We start from the raw sequence: 21,284 nt of genomic DNA, 5'->3' as shown, positions 1-21,284 counted from the left end.
GGTTAAAGATAAATGTTTTGAATAAGAAGGTGCATTGGTCAATGTGCCCATAGAGGACCAAAAATTCATTACGTTGACAAACGAGGAGAAATTTTATAGGAACTCAAATAACTTAAAGGGGTATTCTCAATGTTTTTAATTCTTTAATTAGTTAACATGAAAATAAGCAAGTTTTCAATTGACTTGATCTTTCTATCTGCTGTCATTCTCTTGCAACAAGAGCTTTTGTCTTTCATAGTGTACAGCTGGTTTATTTGTAGCTCAACAACCAGTACCTTCCCAGACCTTAGCTAAGAGTAACTCCATTTGAGGAGATGAGTTACGCCCTAAAATCCAAACCAGCTCGCTCCAGCCCATTAATTTCTATAAAGCAGTTATCTGCTCACTGCCCTCCCCCTCCCTTTCATGTTTTGACCAGTTGCTGTGTTTTAAAATCACTAACCAGCAGCATGGGCATATCCCATAGAATTTCTCTTAATCATGGCTGCCAGATCTCCCTGTCCTGGGCCATGTATAAATAAAGTGATAGCAGTGTAGACTCCAGAACAAACCACTAATAGCTGAATGTGCTACAGCAGAACGTGTGCTCAGCTTCATAGCTCTATTGATACTACAGCTCTACTATTCAGCAAAGCTGTCACTCAAGGATGAAAGCCCGCCCTGCCAGAAATCAAGAAGTACAGAGGTGATAAGGAGACTCCCTAGGTCTAAATGACTGAAAAGACAACTTGAGAGCACCCTTTAAGTACAAATCTGGTTACAGTAATTAGTACAAAAGCAAAATATTTGAAAGAGCAAAATCAGATTGGTTGCCTTCACTGTTTGAGGTTTTTGTATTTGATTTAGTTTTTATACATCCCTGTAAATTTCACATAATGGGAAATAAAATTAAAATAAGAGAACAACCATGACATGAATGTAAGGTTAATAATATTACTTTCATTACAAGATCTTTAATTTGTTCATGTAAAAAGAAATATACCCCACATAAAAAACTACTACAACTAGTATTTTGCATGACCTCCATGATAATTAAGGATTGCACCAAGTCTTCTAGACATGGAATGAACAAGTTGGTGACATATTATATCTATGATTTTCCATTCTTCATCTATAACTCATAGTAAGATTGTGAGAAGAGCACTCGCTCCTCCTGGTATCCGAGTTATGTGTTATTCTGTAATGTCTTTTTTGTCTGTACAAGACCCCTATAAATTGTAAAGTGCTATGGAACATGTTGGAGCTATAGAAATAAAAATGATTCTTATTTTATTATTTTTAATGAAGTCTTTTAGAGCCTGGATACTGGATGGAGAGTGATCCTCAACTTGACTCTTCAGAATTTTCAATACGTGTTTGATTCTTGGCTAGGAAACCGGCCACCTCTGAAAGACTGCATAGGTGGCTGGTAACATAAGCAACAGGTAATAAAGTAAGTAATTAAAAATCCCTCTCTTATTGACATGATTTTTAATTAGGTAAATTGCAAAGTTGTATGTTTTTACAAGCATTTTGCATTTTTACTCTTAAATTTTTTCTCCAAATTTGGTGTTAAAGTGGTTGTCTCAAAATGATATATGGTTAAAAATGCAAAGTGCTTTTAAAAACAAGTAACTTTGAAATTTGCCTCTCAAGAATAGAAGGATTTTTAATTTTATATATATATATATATATATATATATATATATATATATATATATATATAGTATAAAAGGGAGTTCAAAGGTGAACCCTTGATGTAAAGTGTAGGCTTTACTTTGTGCTTTGCCTCCGACTAGCCAATGTTTCCAAGATTCCATGCATATTGCGGAGTCATTTAATCCTTACAATGCTTTGCCTTCATTCTCAGATTGATACAACAATTTTAAGAATGTGTTTTCTGAAACTACTACCTTTAAAATTGTACACTGCCATACACACCGGGCTGTCTTAGTCTTTGTAAAGCTTTTGCAAAATGGGTTTTGAAGGTCACTTTTGCTCCGTATTGCAGCCTTGCTAGCCATAATTGCATAGAACAGGTCCTTTAATCTACTTGTTTCATTTTTTCACCCCATGTAATCTGTCACAACACAAAGACTAGTTTTCGCCATGATATCAGTAAAGGTGAGAGGTCTGACACAGATTAACTGTTATTTTTGCTTGGTTCTGTATCTACAAACAGCTGCCGCGGTATATATAAAAAGCAATTTTCTCTAAAATATACATGGAAATTTATACTGTTGAATTGTCCTCTGGCATGAATTCATTTCAGATTCTTTAAAAATATCTTGGTTTTCTCCATGAGTGATGGGCAATGAGTGATAACAACTACGGTAATAGTGGTCATTATGGTGCCCATAGGGGTTCCCACAGAGTGATAGTATAAATCGGGTACTTTTCACTGGTTTACCTATTCACGAAGCAGGAAAATCATGATATGCATCATTATATATGGTGCATCACACCAAGATTGGAGATCAGTAGTACATTTGCTGTTTATGCTTTTTATTATTTCTAAAGTTTACCAATGTATCTATTACAGTCTTATACATTATATAGTAATTGTTGCTTGTCTTGTTTAATTTAATATTTTCTAGTTTTGCTTAATGGCTGACAAAAGTCAACCTAATGGTTTGTCTACTTTGAATAAACTCTTGTTTACACCATATACAGTGATCTTAGATAGGACTAATCCCGCTGATACCCTTCAATAGTCTTGTATTGATATATGGTACAAAGATGTTATTCCATTGTCTTCATCAACATGAGTAAAGATGAGATATGTAATGTTTACATCGAAGACACAGGGGAGAAAATTAATCTTTCTCACAGTATGTCGTCTATAATTACCTCATTATTTCACTTAACTGCTAAAGAAGGATTATTTTCCAGCCATACCGTTGCATGAAGGGGCCGCATGACAGATTTAAAGGGAACCTCTCAGCTGACTCATGCTGCCAAAACCATGGGCAACATGAATCAAACCCTGGCGGTATGATTGTCGCTAAGTATATTTTTCTCTGAAATGTTCTGGTATAGTTTGGCAGCAGGATTTTAGCTAACTATAATTTTCTCTGAAACATTATGGTTTTTCAGAGAATTTATAGTTTGAAGATCTGGGGATCATAGTCAGAAATGAGATTGGTTCGGACCCACTCCTGAGACCGGCTCTTTACAGCGCCTCTGCAAATAATTGACAGGTCTCTCTATTATCTTGACCACGGATAATCCAATGGTACCGACTTTCTACCTTCTACCAAAAGTGCACAAGTCATTGGTCGATATACCGGGTAGGCCCATTGTCTCTGGGATAGGGGGCCTCTTTGAAAAACCTTGCACCTACCTGTATTTTTTTCTGCAACCAATGGCCACGGCTATGATTTAATTTGTAAGGGACTCCACACACCTGATCCAGCATCTTAAAGATAAAAATGTACCACCACATACTATCCTAGTTACGCTTGATGTGGAGTCCCTTTGATATGTGCTCAGAAGCTGAGCCTGCAACTTTGCCTGCAGATGATGGCTGTATTATTCAGCTATCATCTGCCTCTAACAGCTGCAAGTGGAGCAGAGCTTCTTCTATAACTGTTAGCCTGTAAAGTGGTGGTGTCAATCTCTCACAGATGCATTTAAAGTGTGTAGTCCTGGGTGAAGACACCCGTGTCTGACATAACAACTTCATCTATTATGTTTAATCTTAGAAAACAACAATCATATTTTCATAACAATTTGGGCTCTTCTGATGCAAACTGATTTTATTCAGACAGAATTAAATCAACCAACCGAATCTAATGAATCTGCCTGAATCAAATTTTAGGATCTTTGATAATTTCTAGCTTGGTATTTATTATATTTAGTTTTTACTACTAACCCTAACATCCTCAGCATATATTCTGCCAATATTGTGTACCTCTACATAGTTAAGTATTGTTGCAGTTGTCAGCCCAGGATATGGCTGGGAGCATCACCATGCGGGAGAAAAGCCAAAGGGAACTCAGATTTTGTTTTGTTCTCATCATCAGAGCAATCCCAAAGGACTAATTCTATTGATCAGAATAGGATGGCATGCCCTTTTGATATTAAATAGGCATACCCCAATATGTGAGACTTTCAAGAACAGTGTATGCTACACAAGTAAAGCAAAGCATTGCTTTTTGCCTTGAAAACACTTTTATAAAACCTACGTTAGTGTTGTGTTTGATCGTGAATTTGTGTATAGATTTTTTATGCATTTTTCTATATAAATAAATATTATGGTTGTGAAACTGCTGGGTATTCAGAACAAATAATTAATCATTTAGCTGAGTACAGGGATTGAAATGCCAAAGGTACTGTTTTAATAGGCAAACATGTTCTATTACATAATATTAAAATATAGACATTTTGCAGCTTATGTCAACATTATTGAAACAATTGAGAATAAAAGGCAACATGGTGTAATAAAAAATGTGAAGTCAAAATGCACACGAAGACTGACACCAGTGAATGGGCCTAAGGATATAGGGCAGCTTACCATCATTTAGTGTATCTGTAACTTGTCTTTCAGCTTTTCTCCTTCGGGAAAAGGGGAAATCCTTATAATTTATTCTTCACTGTTGCTTGTTTATTCTATTCTGTCTCTTTGGAGTTGCCCTTTGCTTTTCAAAAAGGGGCATATCTTGAAATTATGTACCAGGGCACTCAACATGTGGCAGTGTAGTAATGGCTGCACACTGCAGAATATCTATGTGAATGGAATTATAGGATATATACTTTTGCAGCTATTTCTATATGCCACTTCCAGCCTGTATTGCGAGGAAAAACTGAAAAAAAAGCAGAAAGCACAATAGGGTCTTATCTGGGCAAAAAGAAGACGACACTGCATACATTGTGCTCAGCTGGTAGGGTTGTGTGCACACAACCACTAATGGAGCTTAGCCTGCTGCAGACTCACGAGGAGAGATAAAGAGAATAAAATGGTACAGAATGAGTTAACCTGCACTGCTGTCAATAATGATGACAAGTTCAAAATCCAAAGAAGTGCAGTTAAATAGTCAACGCGTTCCAAAGCATATGACTTCTTCATCAGGACAACTTCTTCACATAGAAGTTGTGTACTTTGAAACGTGTTGACTATTAAACCGCACTTCTTTGGACTTTGCTCTTCTCTTCATTATTGAAGACAGTGCAGGTTATCCAATTCTTTTCCAGTTTTTTCTAGCATCTAATAACTTACTCTGATGCTTTTAATTTCCAGCAGATTAAAACATATTTTTACAATATCATGTCATATATCATATATCAATATCATGTTTTATCAATGTTTTTAAATATTTAGATGGATTGTCTTTTATAGAAGAACTTCAGTTATCCCCTTAGGGTCCTCATCTATTTGTCACAGCAGCTACAGAAATAGATTCTCTGGAAGACCCAGCAGCTATGTGCATTATATGAGCAGCACCTTGATTTTAGTATGTACCATGTAATACTTCACTTCTCCTGTGGAGGCACTGCAGGAAGATTGAACAAGTTGTAGACAGGTTACTGAATATCGCGCAGCCAGCTTTGTCCACGTAAAGTGGACATAATTATGTTTTTTTATCTACTGGCATTGCTGTTTATCCTTTGACTTCAAATTCTATAAAAACTGTATGGAAGATGAAAAACACATTGATATGGTAATATGTTAATGTGCTACTATAAGGCTAGGCACGGGGTTCCTGAGCACAGTGTACTGATGTACATACTAACTCTTACTTGGCATCCATACTGATCAGCTGACTGAAGAGACCACAATGCTCAGTTGAGCTCTACATCACCTTCATTATTTACAAAGTACATTTTATTGCACCTTGTGTTGCAGCTCAGTCCCATTATATGCATATACAAAATAATCAAATCCTGAGGATTAGTACCAGCAGTCAACAGAATACACTACCCTGTACACTTCAGTGGTGCTCAGCAATGATATATAGAAAATGCAGATCAAAACATAATAAAAAATGAATTACAGAACTCCCAAGTACATTATATTAAGCAAACGTTATTTCAAAGGAATTAAAAAACAGTGGCATGCGGAATACTCAAAATTCACAGGCAACAGTTGTTTCATGCTCTACACATGCTTCTTCCTGATCCTGGAAAAGTTTGCTGAATTCTAAAGTACTGATGAGTGCCACAATTCAGCTTTTATTATAGATATAGTAAGGGTATGTGCACACGTTGCGGATTTCTTGCAGAAAATTCCTGAAGAAAACCGGAAATTTTCTGCAAGAAATCCGCATTTTTTTTTTTGCGTTTTTTTTCCGTTTTTTTCGCGTTTTTTTAGCATTCTGCAAGCGTAATTAGCTTGCAGAATGCTAAAGTTCTCCCTGCGATCTGTAGCATCGCTTGGAAAACTGACTGACAGGTTGGTCACACTTGTCAAACATAGCGTTTGACAAGTGTGACCAACTTGTTACTATAGATGCTGCCTATGCAGCATCTATAGTAAAAGATAGAATGTTTAAAAATAATAAAAAAAATAAAAAAATGCTTATACTCACCCAGACATCTCACCGGCGTCCGTTCCGTATAGCTGGTCTGTGCGCACAGGACCTCCCGTGACGTCACGGTCACGTGAGCGGTCACATGACCGCTCACGACCAATCACAGGACAGTGACGTCATTCGGCGAGGTCCTTCAGCGCACACCAGGTACAGAAACCGAACGGCAGCGTGCGAGGAGGCGGCAAGACATCGAGGGTGAGTATAGGACTGTTTATTATTTTATTTCTTATTTTTTGACCACTTATATGGTGCCCAGTGCGTGGAGGAGAGTCTCCTCTCCTCCACCCTGGGTACCAACCGCATATAATCTGCTTACTTCCCGCATGGTGTGCACAGCCCCGTGCGGGAAGTAAGCAGATCAATGGACCCCTAGGTGTGCGGAATCCCTGCAATTCCGCATTTTTAATGAACATGTTGCTTTTTTTTCCGCTATGCGATTTTTTCGCGGAAAAAATCGCAACATTTGCACCAAAAATGCGGAATACCCTGTAAATAATAGGAGGCTTATGTAAGCGTTTTTTTTTCGCGTTTTTATCACGTTTTTATAGCGAAAAAACGTGAAAAAAACGCTAACAATCCTGAACGTGTGCACATGGCCTAATGCTAACCACTAGAGTTGAGCGACTTTCATTTTTTTAAGATCGAGTCGGGTTTTGTGAAACCCGATTTTGTCCAGAGTCGAGTCGAGTGCTGTCGGCCGATTATCGCTAAAAGTCGGGGATCGACCGAAACACGAAACCCAATGCAAGTCAATGGGGAAGCATAGTCGGCAGTGAGTGGAGGCCAGGAAAACACCTACAGTGCCCATTTTAATGCCAAAAACATCCATTCTTGTTTCTGAAGCTTGTCAATCTTAATTAACTTTATAATAATAGTTGGGCATAGGGAATTGGGGGTCATTTGGCAAAAGTTGTGGGGGGAGTAGGGCTGGCTCAAGTTTTTCGTGAGCCCAGGAAATGCGGACTACGTCACGGCGGTGTTGCAGGGAAAGGTAAGTATTTCAACGTTGCAAGTGCTGTGATCCTGAGCAAGCAGGGGGGGCCCACTCGTTCGCATTGGCACTGGCACAGGGCCCCTCAAAGTACAGCGGTGTGTTTGCATGGCGGGGGCGCCTCCCACCAGCAGCGACACTTTTGCGTACTCTGAGGGGCCCTGTGCCAGTGACGTCGCCAACGAGTATGCCCCCCCACCTGATGAAGGAACCTGCACTTTCATCTGCACCTTCCTCTCTGTCCCTGTGTAAGGTGGTATAACATGCGGGAAGGGGAACCTTACTTTCAGCAGGGTCAGATTCTGGCTGTGTAGAGTATAAGGGGAATGTAGTGGTCTAGGTCAATGTACCAGCAGACTCATCTAGCAGTGGCTGGGCAATGGGCAGGATGAGGAGGAAACAGATATAGGGCCAAAGAATAAAGTAGGCTAAATGCAGTTCAAAATTGGTAACAGGACTAAACAGGCGGCATTGCTTTGTTCAGTGGAGTAGCAAACCCAAGAGCAGCAGACACTGTTTCAAGGGCCTAACCACACTAGTAGGCCAAATGCAGTTTAATATCTGATAGTATAGGGCGAAAGCCAGAATGTGGAAGCTCAGCTTTGCTCAGTTGAGGACAACACCAGGCAGGGGCAGACAGACACCTTTAGTAGGCCGGAACAGCCAATTTTTTTAAAAAAACAGCACTTAGTAAGAGGCAGAAGGTAGAAGCTCAGCTTTATTCAGTTGAGGACAACACCAGGCAGGGGCAGACCCCTTTAGTAGGCCCGGAACAGCCAATTGCATTTTTAAAAATGGTAATTTGGAACTGAAGGTTGAAGCTCAGCTTTATTCAGTTGAGGACAACACCAGGCAGGGGCAGACAGACCCCTTTAGTAGGCCGGAACAGCCAATTGCATTTTTAAAAATGGTAATTTGGAACTGAAGGTTGAAGCTCAGCTTTATTCAGTTGAGGACAACACCAGGCAGGGGCAGACAGACACCTTTAGTAGGCCGGAACAGCCAATTGCATTTTTAAAAATGGTAATTTGGAACTGAAGGTTGAAGCTCAGCTTTATTCAGTTGAGGACAACACCAGGCAGGGGCAGACAGACACCTTTAGTAGGCCGAAACAGCCAATTGCATTTTTAAAAATGGTAATTTGGAACTGAAGGTTGAAGCTCAGCTTTATTCAGTTGAGGACAACACCAGGCAGGGGCAGACAGACACCTTTAGTAGGCCGGAACAGCCAATTGCATTTTTAAAAATGGTAATTTGGAACTGAAGGTTGAAGCTCAGCTTTATTCAGTTGAGGACAACATCAGGCAGGGGCAGACAGACACCTTTAGTAGGCCGGAACAGCCAATTGCATTTTTAAAAATGGTAATTTGGAACTGAAGGTTGAAGCACAGCTTTATTCAGTTGCAGCTTCTTGGCAATAATATAAAGAAGACGAGACAGGACAACACTCGTTGGATGCCATATCTGTGTTTTCACTGGAAAAAAAACTGTCATTTAACTACTTGTAGGAGAAAGTTTTTGTAGCTGGAGGCCACTTTTTGTATTGTACCAGTTTTTGGTTGTATGTTTGGAACTGAAGGTTGAAGCTCAGCTTTATTCAGTTGAGGACAACACCAGGCAGGGGCAGACAGACACCTTTAGTAGGCCGGAACAGCCAATTGCATTTTTAAAAATGGTAATTTGGAACTGAAGGTTGAAGCTCAGCTTTATTCAGTTGAGGACAACACCAGGCAGGGGCAGACAGACACCTTTAGTAGGCCGGAACAGCCAATTGCATTTTTAAAAATGGTAATTTGGAACTGAAGGTTGAAGCTCAGCTTTATTCAGTTGAGGACAACACCAGGCAGGGGCAGACAGACACCTTTAGTAGGCCGGAACAGCCAATGGCATTTTTAAAAATGGTAATTTGGAACTGAAGGTTGAAGCTCAGCTTTATTCAGTTGAGGACAATACCAGGCAGGGGCAGACAGACATCTTTAGTAGGCCGGAACAGCCAATGGCATTTTTAAAAATGGTAATTTGGAACAGAAGGTTGAAGCACAGCTTTGTTCAGTTGAGGACAACACCAGGCAGGGGCAGACAGACACCTTTAGTAGGCCGGAACAGCCAATTTTTTTAAAAAAACAGCAGTTAGTAAGAGGCAGAAGGTAGAAGCTCAGCTTTATTCAGTTGAGGACAACACCAGGCAGGGGCAGACCCCTTTAGTAGGCCGGAACAGCCAATTGCATTTTTAAAAATGGTAATTTGGAACCGAAGGTTGAAGCTCAGCTTTATTCAGTTGAGGACAACACCAGGCAGGGGCAGACAGACACCTTTAGTAGGCCGGAACAGCCAATTGCATTTTTAAAAATGGTAATTTGGAACTGAAGGTTGAAGCTCAGCTTTATTCAGTTGAGGACAACACCAGGCAGGGGCAGACAGACACCTTTAGTAGGCCGGAACAGCCAATTGCATTTTTAAAAATGGTAATTTGGAACTGAAGGTTGAAGCTCAGCTTTATTCAGTTGAGGACAACACCAGGCAGGGGCAGACATTCACCTTTAGTAGGCCGGAACAGCCAATGGCATTTTTAAAAATGGTAATTTGGAACAGAAGGTTGAAGCTCAGCTTTATTCAGTTGAGGACAACACCAGGCAGGGGCAGACCCCTTTAGTAGGCCGGAACAGCCAATTGCATTTTTAAAAATGGTAATTTGGAACAGAAGGTTGAAGCACAGCTTTATTCAGTTGCAGCTTCTTGGCAATAATATAAAGAAGACGAGACAGGACAACACTCGTTGGATGCCATATCTGTGTTTTCACTGGAAAAAAAACTGTCATTTAACTACTTGTAGGAGAAAGTTTTTGTAGCTGGAGGCCACTTTTTGTATTGTACCAGTTTTTGGTTGTATGTTTGGAACTGAAGGTTGAAGCTCAGCTTTATTCAGTTGAGGACAACACCAGGCAGGGGCAGACAGACCCCTTTAGTAGGCCGGAACAGCCAATTGCATTTTTAAAAATGGTAATTTGGAACTGAAGGTTGAAGCTCAGCTTTATTCAGTTGAGGACAACACCAGGCAGGGGCAGACAGACACCTTTAGTAGGCCGGAACAGCCAATTGCATTTTTAAAAATGGTAATTTGGAACTGAAGGTTGAAGCTCAGCTTTATTCAGTTGAGGACAACACCAGGCAGGGGCAGACAGACACCTTTAGTAGGCCGGAACAGCCAATTGCATTTTTAAAAATGGTAATTTGGAACTGAAGGTTGAAGCTCAGCTTTATTCAGTTGAGGACAACACCAGGCAGGGGCAGACAGACACCTTTAGTAGGCCGGAACAGCCAATTGCATTTTTAAAAATGGTAATTTGGAACTGAAGGTTGAAGCTCAGCTTTATTCAGTTGAGGACAACATCAGGCAGGGGCAGACAGACACCTTTAGTAGGCCGGAACAGCCAATTGCATTTTTAAAAATGGTAATTTGGAACTGAAGGTTGAAGCACAGCTTTATTCAGTTGCAGCTTCTTGGCAATAATATAAAGAAGACGAGACAGGACAACACTCGTTGGATGCCATATCTGTGTTTTCACTGGAAAAAAAACTGTCATTTAACTACTTGTAGGAGAAAGTTTTTGTAGCTGGAGGCCACTTTTTGTATTGTACCAGTTTTTGGTTGTATGTTTGGAACTGAAGGTTGAAGCTCAGCTTTATTCAGTTGAGGACAACACCAGGCAGGGGCAGACAGACACCTTTAGTAGGCCGGAACAGCCAATTGCATTTTTAAAAATGGTAATTTGGAACTGAAGGTTGAAGCTCAGCTTTATTCAGTTGAGGACAACACCAGGCAGGGGCAGACAGACACCTTTAGTAGGCCGGAACAGCCAATTGCATTTTTAAAAATGGTAATTTGGAACTGAAGGTTGAAGCTCAGCTTTATTCAGTTGAGGACAACACCAGGCAGGGGCAGACAGACACCTTTAGTAGGCCGGAACAGCCAATGGCATTTTTAAAAATGGTAATTTGGAACTGAAGGTTGAAGCTCAGCTTTATTCAGTTGAGGACAATACCAGGCAGGGGCAGACAGACATCTTTAGTAGGCCGGAACAGCCAATGGCATTTTTAAAAATGGTAATTTGGAACAGAAGGTTGAAGCACAGCTTTGTTCAGTTGAGGACAACACCAGGCAGGGGCAGACAGACACCTTTAGTAGGCCGGAACAGCCAATTTTTTTAAAAAAACAGCAGTTAGTAAGAGGCAGAAGGTAGAAGCTCAGCTTTATTCAGTTGAGGACAACACCAGGCAGGGGCAGACCCCTTTAGTAGGCCGGAACAGCCAATTGCATTTTTAAAAATGGTAATTTGGAACCGAAGGTTGAAGCTCAGCTTTATTCAGTTGAGGACAACACCAGGCAGGGGCAGACAGACACCTTTAGTAGGCCGGAACAGCCAATTGCATTTTTAAAAATGGTAATTTGGAACTGAAGGTTGAAGCTCAGCTTTATTCAGTTGAGGACAACACCAGGCAGGGGCAGACAGACACCTTTAGTAGGCCGGAACAGCCAATTGCATTTTTAAAAATGGTAATTTGGAACTGAAGGTTGAAGCTCAGCTTTATTCAGTTGAGGACAACACCAGGCAGGGGCAGACATTCACCTTTAGTAGGCCGGAACAGCCAATGGCATTTTTAAAAATGGTAATTTGGAACAGAAGGTTGAAGCTCAGCTTTATTCAGTTGAGGACAACACCAGGCAGGGGCAGACCCCTTTAGTAGGCCGGAACAGCCAATTGCATTTTTAAAAATGGTAATTTGGAACAGAAGGTTGAAGCACAGCTTTATTCAGTTGCAGCTTCTTGGCAATAATATAAAGAAGACGAGACAGGACAACACTCGTTGGATGCCATATCTGTGTTTTCACTGGAAAAAAAACTGTCATTTAACTACTTGTAGGAGAAAGTTTTTGTAGCTGGAGGCCACTTTTTGTATTGTACCAGTTTTTGGTTGTATGTTTGGAACTGAAGGTTGAAGCTCAGCTTTATTCAGTTGAGGACAACACCAGGCAGGGGCAGACAGACCCCTTTAGTAGGCCGGAACAGCCAATTGCATTTTTAAAAATGGTAATTTGGAACTGAAGGTTGAAGCTCAGCTTTATTCAGTTGAGGACAACACCAGGCAGGGGCAGACAGACACCTTTAGTAGGCCGGAACAGCCAATTGCATTTTTAAAAATGGTAATTTGGAACTGAAGGTTGAAGCTCAGCTTTATTCAGTTGAGGACAACACCAGGCAGGGGCAGACAGACACCTTTAGTAGGCCGGAACAGCCAATTGCATTTTTAAAAATGGTAATTTGGAACTGAAGGTTGAAGCTCAGCTTTATTCAGTTGAGGACAACACCAGGCAGGGGCAGACAGACACCTTTAGTAGGCCGGAACAGCCAATTGCATTTTTAAAAATGGTAATTTGGAACTGAAGGTTGAAGCTCAGCTTTATTCAGTTGAGGACAACATCAGGCAGGGGCAGACAGACACCTTTAGTAGGCCGGAACAGCCAATTGCATTTTTAAAAATGGTAATTTGGAACTGAAGGTTGAAGCACAGCTTTATTCAGTTGCAGCTTCTTGGCAATAATATAAAGAAGACGAGACAGGACAACACTCGTTGGATGCCATATCTGTGTTTTCACTGGAAAAAAAACTGTCATTTAACTACTTGTAGGAGAAAGTTTTTGTAGCTGGAGGCCACTTTTTGTATTGTACCAGTTTTTGGTTGTATGTTTGGAACTGAAGGTTGAAGCTCAGCTTTATTCAGTTGAGGACAACACCAGGCAGGGGCAGACAGACACCTTTAGTAGGCCGGAACAGCCAATTGCATTTTTAAAAATGGTAATTTGGAACTGAAGGTTGAAGCTCAGCTTTATTCAGTTGAGGACAACACCAGGCAGGGGCAGACAGACACCTTTAGTAGGCCGGAACAGCCAATTGCATTTTTAAAAATGGTAATTTGGAACTGAAGGTTGAAGCTCAGCTTTATTCAGTTGAGGACAACACCAGGCAGGGGCAGACAGACACCTTTAGTAGGCCGGAACAGCCAATGGCATTTTTAAAAATGGTAATTTGGAACTGAAGGTTGAAGCTCAGCTTTATTCAGTTGAGGACAATACCAGGCAGGGGCAGACAGACATCTTTAGTAGGCCGGAACAGCCAATGGCATTTTTAAAAATGGTAATTTGGAACAGAAGGTTGAAGCACAGCTTTGTTCAGTTGAGGACAACACCAGGCAGGGGCAGACAGACACCTTTAGTAGGCCGGAACAGCCAATTTTTTTAAAAAAACAGCAGTTAGTAAGAGGCAGAAGGTAGAAGCTCAGCTTTATTCAGTTGAGGACAACACCAGGCAGGGGCAGACCCCTTTAGTAGGCCGGAACAGCCAATTGCATTTTTAAAAATGGTAATTTGGAACCGAAGGTTGAAGCTCAGCTTTATTCAGTTGAGGACAACACCAGGCAGGGGCAGACAGACACCTTTAGTAGGCCGGAACAGCCAATTGCATTTTTAAAAATGGTAATTTGGAACTGAAGGTTGAAGCTCAGCTTTATTCAGTTGAGGACAACACCAGGCAGGGGCAGACAGACACCTTTAGTAGGCCGGAACAGCCAATTGCATTTTTAAAAATGGTAATTTGGAACTGAAGGTTGAAGCTCAGCTTTATTCAGTTGAGGACAACACCAGGCAGGGGCAGACATTCACCTTTAGTAGGCCGGAACAGCCAATGGCATTTTTAAAAATGGTAATTTGGAACAGAAGGTTGAAGCTCAGCTTTATTCAGTTGAGGACAACACCAGGCAGGGGCAGACCCCTTTAGTAGGCCGGAACAGCCAATTGCATTTTTAAAAATGGTAATTTGCAACAGAAGGTTGAAGCACAGCTTTATTCAGTTGCAGCTTCTTGGCAATAATATAAAGAAGACGAGACAGGACAACACTCGTTGGATGCCATATCTGTGTTTTCACTGGAAAAAAAACTGTCATTTAACTACTTGTAGGAGAAAGTTTTTGTAGCTGGAGGCCACTTTTTGTATTGTACCAGTTTTTGGTTGTATGTTTGGAACTGAAGGTTGAAGCTCAGCTTTATTCAGTTGAGGACAACATCAGGCAGGGGCAGACAGACACCTTTAGTAGGCCGGAACAGCCAATTGCATTTTTAAAAATGGTAATTTGGAACTGAAGGTTGAAGCTCAGCTTTATTCAGTTGAGGACAACACCAGGCAGGGGCAGACAGACACCTTTAGTAGGCCAGAACAGCCAATTGCATTTTTAAAAATGGTAATTTGGAACTGAAGGTTGAAGCACAGCTTTATTCAGTTGCAGCTTCTTGGCAATAATATAAAGAAGACGAGACAGGACAACACTCGTTGGATGCCATATCTGTGTTTTCACTGGAAAAAAACCTGTCATTTAACTACTTGTAGGAGAAAGTTTTTGTAGCTGGAGGCCACTTTTTGTATTGTACCAGTTTTTGGTTGTATGTTTGGAACTGAAGGTTGAAGCTCAGCTTTATTCAGTTGAGGACAACACCAGGCAGGGGCAGACAGACACCTTTAGTAGGCCGGAACAGCCAATTGCATTTTTAAAAATGGTAATTTGGAACTGAAGGTTGAAGCTCAGCTTTATTCAGTTGAGGACAACACCAGGCAGGGGCAGACAGACACCTTTAGTAGGCCGGAACAGCCAATTGCATTTTTAAAAATGGTAATTTAGAACTGAAGGTTGAAGCTCAGCTTTATTCAGTTGAGGACAACACCAGGCAGGGGCAGACAGACACCTTTAGTAGGCCGGAACAGCCAATGGCATTTTTAAAAATGGTAATTTGGAACTGAAGTTTGAAGCTCAGCTTTATTCAGTTGAGGACAACACCAGGCAGGGGCAGACAGACACCTTTAGTAGGCCGGAACAGCCAATGGCATTTTTAAAAATGGTAATTTGGAACAGAAGGTTGAAGCACAGCTTTGTTCAGTTGAGGACAACACCAGGCAGGGGCAGACAGACACCTTTAGTAGGCCGGAACAGCCAATTTTTTTTAAAAAACAGCAGTTAGTAAGAGGCAGAAGGTAGAAGCTCAGCTTTATTCAGTTGAGGACAACACCAGGCAGGGGCAGACCCCTTTAGTAGGCCGGAACAGCCAATTGCATTTTTAAAAATGGTAATTTGGAACTGAAGGTTGGAGCTCAGCTTTATTCAGTTGAGGACAACACCAGGCAGGGGCAGACAGACACCTTTAGTAGGCCGGAACAGCCAATTGCATTTTTAAAAATGGTAATTTGGAACTGAAGGTTGAAGCTCACCTTTATTCAGTTGAGGACAACACCAGGCAGGGGCAGACAGACACCTTTAGTAGGCCGGAACAGCCAATTGCATTTTTAAAAATGGTAATTTGGAACTGAAGGTTGAAGCTCAGCTTTATTCAGTTGAGGACAACACCAGGCAGGGGAAGACAGACACCTTTAGTAGGCCGGAACAGCCAATGGCATTTTTAAAAATGGTAATTTGGAACAGAAGGTTGAAGCTCAGCTTTATTCAGTTAAGGACAACACCAGGCAGGGGCAGACCCCTTTAGTAGGCCGGAACAGCCAATTGCATTTTTAAAAATGGTAATTTGGAACAGAAGGTTGAAGCACAGCTTTATTCAGTTGCAGCTTCTTGGCAATAATATAAAGAAGACGAGACAGGACAACACTCGTTGGATGCCATATCTGTGTTTTCACTGGAAAAAAAACTGTCATTTAACTACTTGTAGGAGAAAGTTTTTGTAGCTGGAGGCCACTTTTTGTATTGTACCAGTTTTTGGTTGTATGTTTGGAACTGAAGGTTGAAGCTCAGCTTTATTCAGTTGAGGGCAACACCAGGCAGGGGCAGACAGACACCTTTAGTAGGCCGGAACAGCCAATTGCATTTTTAAAAATGGTAATTTGGAACTGAAGGTTGAAGCTCAGCTTTATTCAGTTGAGGACAACACCAGGCAGGGGCAGACCCCTTTAGTAGGCCGGAACAGCCAATTGCATTTTTAAAAATGGTAATTTGGAACAGAAGGTTGAAGCACAGCTTTATTCAGTTGCAGCTTCTTGGCAATAATATAAAGAAGACGAGACAGGACAACACTCGTTGGATGCCATATCTGTGTTTTCACTGGAAAAAAAACTGTCATTTAACTACTTGTAGGAGAAATTTTTTGTAGCTGGAGGCCACTTTTTGTATTGTACCAGTTTTTTGTTGTATGTTTGGAACTGAAGGTTGAAGCTCAGCTTTATTCAGTTGAGGACAACACCAGGCAGGGGCAGACAGACACCTTTAGTAGGCCGGAACAGCCAATTGCATTTTTAAAAATGGTAATTTGGAACTGAAGGTTGAAGCTCAGCTTTATTCAGTTGAGGACAACACCAGGCAGGGGCAGACAGACACCTTTAGTAGGCCGGAACAGCCAATTGCATTTTTAAAAATGGTAATTTGGAACTGAAGGTTGAAGCTCAGCTTTATTCAGTTGAGGACAACACCAGGCAGGGGCAGACAGACACCTTTAGTAGGCCGGAACAGCCAATGGCATTTTTAAAAATGGTAATTTGGAACTGAAGGTTGAAGCTCAGCTTTATTCAGTTGAGGACAACACCAGGCAGGGGCAGACAGACACCTTTAGAAGGCCGGAACAGCCAATTGCATTTTTAAAAATGGTAATTTGGAACTGAAGGTTGAAGCTCAGCTTTATTCAGTTGAGGACAACACCAGGCAGGGGCAGACCCCTTTAGTAGGCCGGAACAGCCAATTGCATTTTTAAAAATGGTAATTTGGAACAGAAGGTTGAAGCTCAGCTTTATTCAGTTGAGGACAACACCAGGCAGGGGCAGACAGACACCTTTAGTAGGCCGGAACAGCCAATGGCATTTTTAAAAATGGTAATTTGGAACTGAAGGTTGAAGCTCAGCTTTATTCAGTTGAGGACAACACCAGGCAGGGGCAGACAGACACCTTTAGTAGGCCGGAACAGCCAATGGCATTTTTAAAAATGGTAATTTGGAACAGAAGGTTGAAGCACAGCTTTGTTCAGTTGAGGACAACACCAGGCAGGGGCAGACAGACACCTTTAGTAGGCCGGAACAGCCAATGGCATTTTTAAAAATGGTAATTTGGAACAGAAGGTTGAAGCACAGCTTTGTTCAGTTGAGGACAACACCAGGCAGGGGCAGACAGACACCTTTAGTAGGCCGGAACAGCCAATTTTTTTTAAAAAACAGCAGTTAGTAAGAGGCAGAAGGTAGAAGCTCAGCTTTATTCAGTTGAGGACAACACCAGGCAGGGGCAGACCCCTTTAGTAGGCCGGAACAGCCAATTGCATTTTTAAAAATGGTAATTTGGAACTGAAGGTTGAAGCTCAGCTTTATTCAGTTGAGGACAACACCAGGCAGGGGCAGACAGACACCTTTAGTAGGCCGGAACAGCCAATTGCATTTTTAAAAATGGTAATTTGGAACAGAAGGTAGAAGCTCAGCTTTATTCAGTTGAGGACAACACCAGGCAGGGGCAGACATTCACCTTTAGTAGGCCGGAACAGCCAATTGCATTTTTAAAAATGGTAATTTGGAACTGAAGGTTGAAGCTCAGCTTTATTCAGTTGAGGACAACACCAGGCAGGGGCAGACAGACACCTTTAGTAGGCCGGAACAGCCAATTGCATTTTTAAAAATGGTAATTTGGAACTGAAGGTTGAAGCACAGCTTTATTCAGTTGCAGCTTCTTGGCAATAATATAAAGAAGACGAGACAGGACAACACTCGTTGGATGCCATATCTGTGTTTTCACTGGAAAAAAAACTGTCATTTAACTACTTGTAGGAGAAAGTTTTTGTAGCTGGAGGCCACTTTTTGTATTGTACCAGTTTTTGGTTGTATGTTTGGAACTGAAGGTTGAAGCTCAGCTTTATTCAGTTGAGGACAACACCAGGCAGGGGCAGACAGACACCTTTAGTAGGCCGGAACAGCCAATTGCATTTTTAAAAATGGTAATTTGGAACTGAAGGTTGAAGCTCAGCTTTATTCAGTTGAGGACAACACCAGGCAGGGGCAGACAGACACCTTTAGTAGGCCGGAACAGCCAATTGCATTTTTAAAAATGGTAATTTGGAACTGAAGGTTGAAGCACAGCTTTATTCAGTTGCAGCTTCTTGGCAATAATATAAAGAAGACGAGACAGGACAACACTCGTTGGATGCCATATCTGTGTTTTCACTGGAAAAAAACCTGTCATTTAACTACTTGTAGGAGAAAGTTTTTGTAGCTGGAGGCCACTTTTTGTATTGTACCAGTTTTTGGTTGTATGTTTGGAACTGAAGGTTGAAGCTCAGCTTTATTCAGTTGAGGACAACACCAGGCAGGGGCAGACAGACACCTTTAGTAGGCCGGAACAGCCAATTGCATTTTTAAAAATGGTAATTTGGAACTGAAGGTTGAAGCTCAGCTTTATTCAGTTGAGGACAACACCAGGCAGGGGCAGACCCCTTTAGTAGGCCGGAACAGCCAATTGCATTTTTAAAAATGGTAATTTGGAACAGAAGGTTGAAGCACAGCTTTATTCAGTTGCAGCTTCTTGGCAATAATATAAAGAAGACGAGACAGGACAACACTCGTTGGATGCCATATCTGTGTTTTCACTGGAAAAAAAACTGTCAGTTAACTACTTGTAGGAGAAATTTTTTGTAGCTGGAGGCCACTTTTTGTATTGTACCAGTTTTTTGTTGTATGTTTGGAACTGAAGGTTGAAGCTCAGCTTTATTCAGTTGAGGACAACACCAGGCAGGGGCAGACACCTTTAGAAGGACGGAAAAGCCAATTTTTTTAAAAACAGCAGTTAATCTGAGCCAGAAGGTAGAAGCTCAGCTTTATTCAGTTGAGGCCAACTTGAATTAGGGACTGCAGACAGACTTTGCAGGCTGTCCCTTGTGGACCATGCATCCAATACATTAACCCATTGAGCCACAAAGGACACGTAACCTTCCGTGGCCAGGCCTACAGGTCCATGTGTCTGTTGTCAGGTATACCTTTGGACTGACAAATTGACAGAATGCAAGGACAATGCGGTCTTTAACATGCAGGTGGAGGGGTGGGATGGCTTTTCTCGCAAAAGAATTGTCAACTGGGTAGCTCATAGCGTGGTATATCGTAGTTCATCCTGGCTTTATTAATATTAAATTAAATTAAAAAATAGGCTCTATGCACTTTATAATTGGTTCCAGGGGTACACGGGCAGCAGTGGTCTGGTCAGTGGAGGCCTAGTGGAAGGAGGGACCGCAGACAGGCTTCGAAGGCCTAACATAATTAAATTGGGCTGGCTGTAGGCACTTTATTATTAGTTACAGGGGTACACGGGCAGCAGTGGTCTGGTCAGTGGAGGCCTAGTGGAAGGAGGGACCGCAGACAGGCTTCGAAGGCCTAACATAATTAAATTGGGCTGGCTGTAGGCACTTTATAATTGGTTCCAGGGGTACACGGGCAGCAGTGGTCTGGTCAGTGGAGGCCTAGTGGAAGGAGGGACCGCAGACAGGCTTCGAAGGCCTAACATAATTAAATTGGGCTGGCTGTAGGCACTTTATTATTAGTTACAGGGGTACACGGGCAGCAGTGGTCTGGTCAGTGGAGGCCTAGTGGAAGGAGGGACCGCAGACAGGCTTCGAAGGCCTAACATAATTAAATTGGGCTGGCTGTAGGCACTTTATAATTGGTTCCAGGGGTACACGGGCAGCAGTGGTCTGGTCAGTGGAGGCCTAGTGGAAGGAGGGACCGCAGACAGGCTTCGAAGGCCTAACATAATTAAATTGGGCTGGCTGTAGGCACTTTATTATTAGTTACAGGGGTACACGGGCAGCAGTGGTCTGGTCAGTGGAGGCCTAGTGGAAGGAGGGACCGCAGACAGGCTTCGAAGGCCTAACATAATTAAATTGGGCTGGCTGTAGGCACTTTATTATTAGTTACAGGGGTACACGGGCAGCAGTGGTCTGGTCAACGGAGGCCGATTGTAATGAGTGTCTGCCAGTTAGTAGTCCAAAACAACAACTAAATGTGAATGTCTCGCATTAAAACAAAACAAAAACACTAAAGGGTGCAATCATTAGGTTCAGGGGTGGGATCCTCTGCATTGTTTCAGACCTACTAATTTTGCGCAAAGTATTTACTGTGGTAAATAGAGGACACTGCCCCTGACTATGTTAAGTACCATCATACATGTCAACACAATGGTATTGTCAGTGGCAGGTATGGAAGGATGTCAGCGCATAGACTTAACATTGGTGGAAGTGTGAGAGATAACTGTGGAAGTGGTAGAGCAATGTTTGACCTGGGGGTGGGTGAACTCTCTTGTGGCCGGCGTTACAGGCCCAAGGCCCCTCATGTTACAACAGTGTGTCTGACGTTGAGTGCGCACCACCACCGCCAGAGACACTTTATTGTACTATGAGGAACCCAGTAGCAATGCCGTCGACCAAAAGCGAGTACACCCACCTCTTCAGACAAACAGCAGTCTCACGGGTGCTTGCGCCAAGTCGCGATACTATGGCCCCGTGTGGGGAGTTTGGCCATTTAGGGAGGTGTAAACATGTCGTATGCTGGACAATCAGCTGCAGCAAATTAGACATTAGAAAAGTAATTCACAGTAGTCCACAGGCAAGAGCTTTTCATAGGAAAGCTAGGTGTCGGCCGGGCAAGGTGGGGCAAAAGATTTCGAAATCCAGTTGTGGTTCATTTTAATGAATGTTAGATCGTCAACATTTTGGGTAG

At 42.0% G+C, this 21,284-nt stretch overlaps 1 protein-coding gene across 5 annotated transcripts in view; it reads left to right on the top strand.

The window, feature by feature from the left end:
* The window catches only part of PRKG1 (protein kinase cGMP-dependent 1), a 1,588,699-nt gene that overhangs the window by 1,122,145 nt on the left and 445,270 nt on the right, over nucleotides 1–21,284 (top strand). The window lies entirely within an intron of this gene.

This window comes from Ranitomeya variabilis, chromosome 4 (genome assembly GCF_051348905.1).
Source record: "Ranitomeya variabilis isolate aRanVar5 chromosome 4, aRanVar5.hap1, whole genome shotgun sequence".
Classification (NCBI taxonomy): Eukaryota; Metazoa; Chordata; class Amphibia; order Anura; family Dendrobatidae; genus Ranitomeya; species Ranitomeya variabilis.
This window is presented reverse-complemented; position numbering and strand designations above follow the sequence as displayed.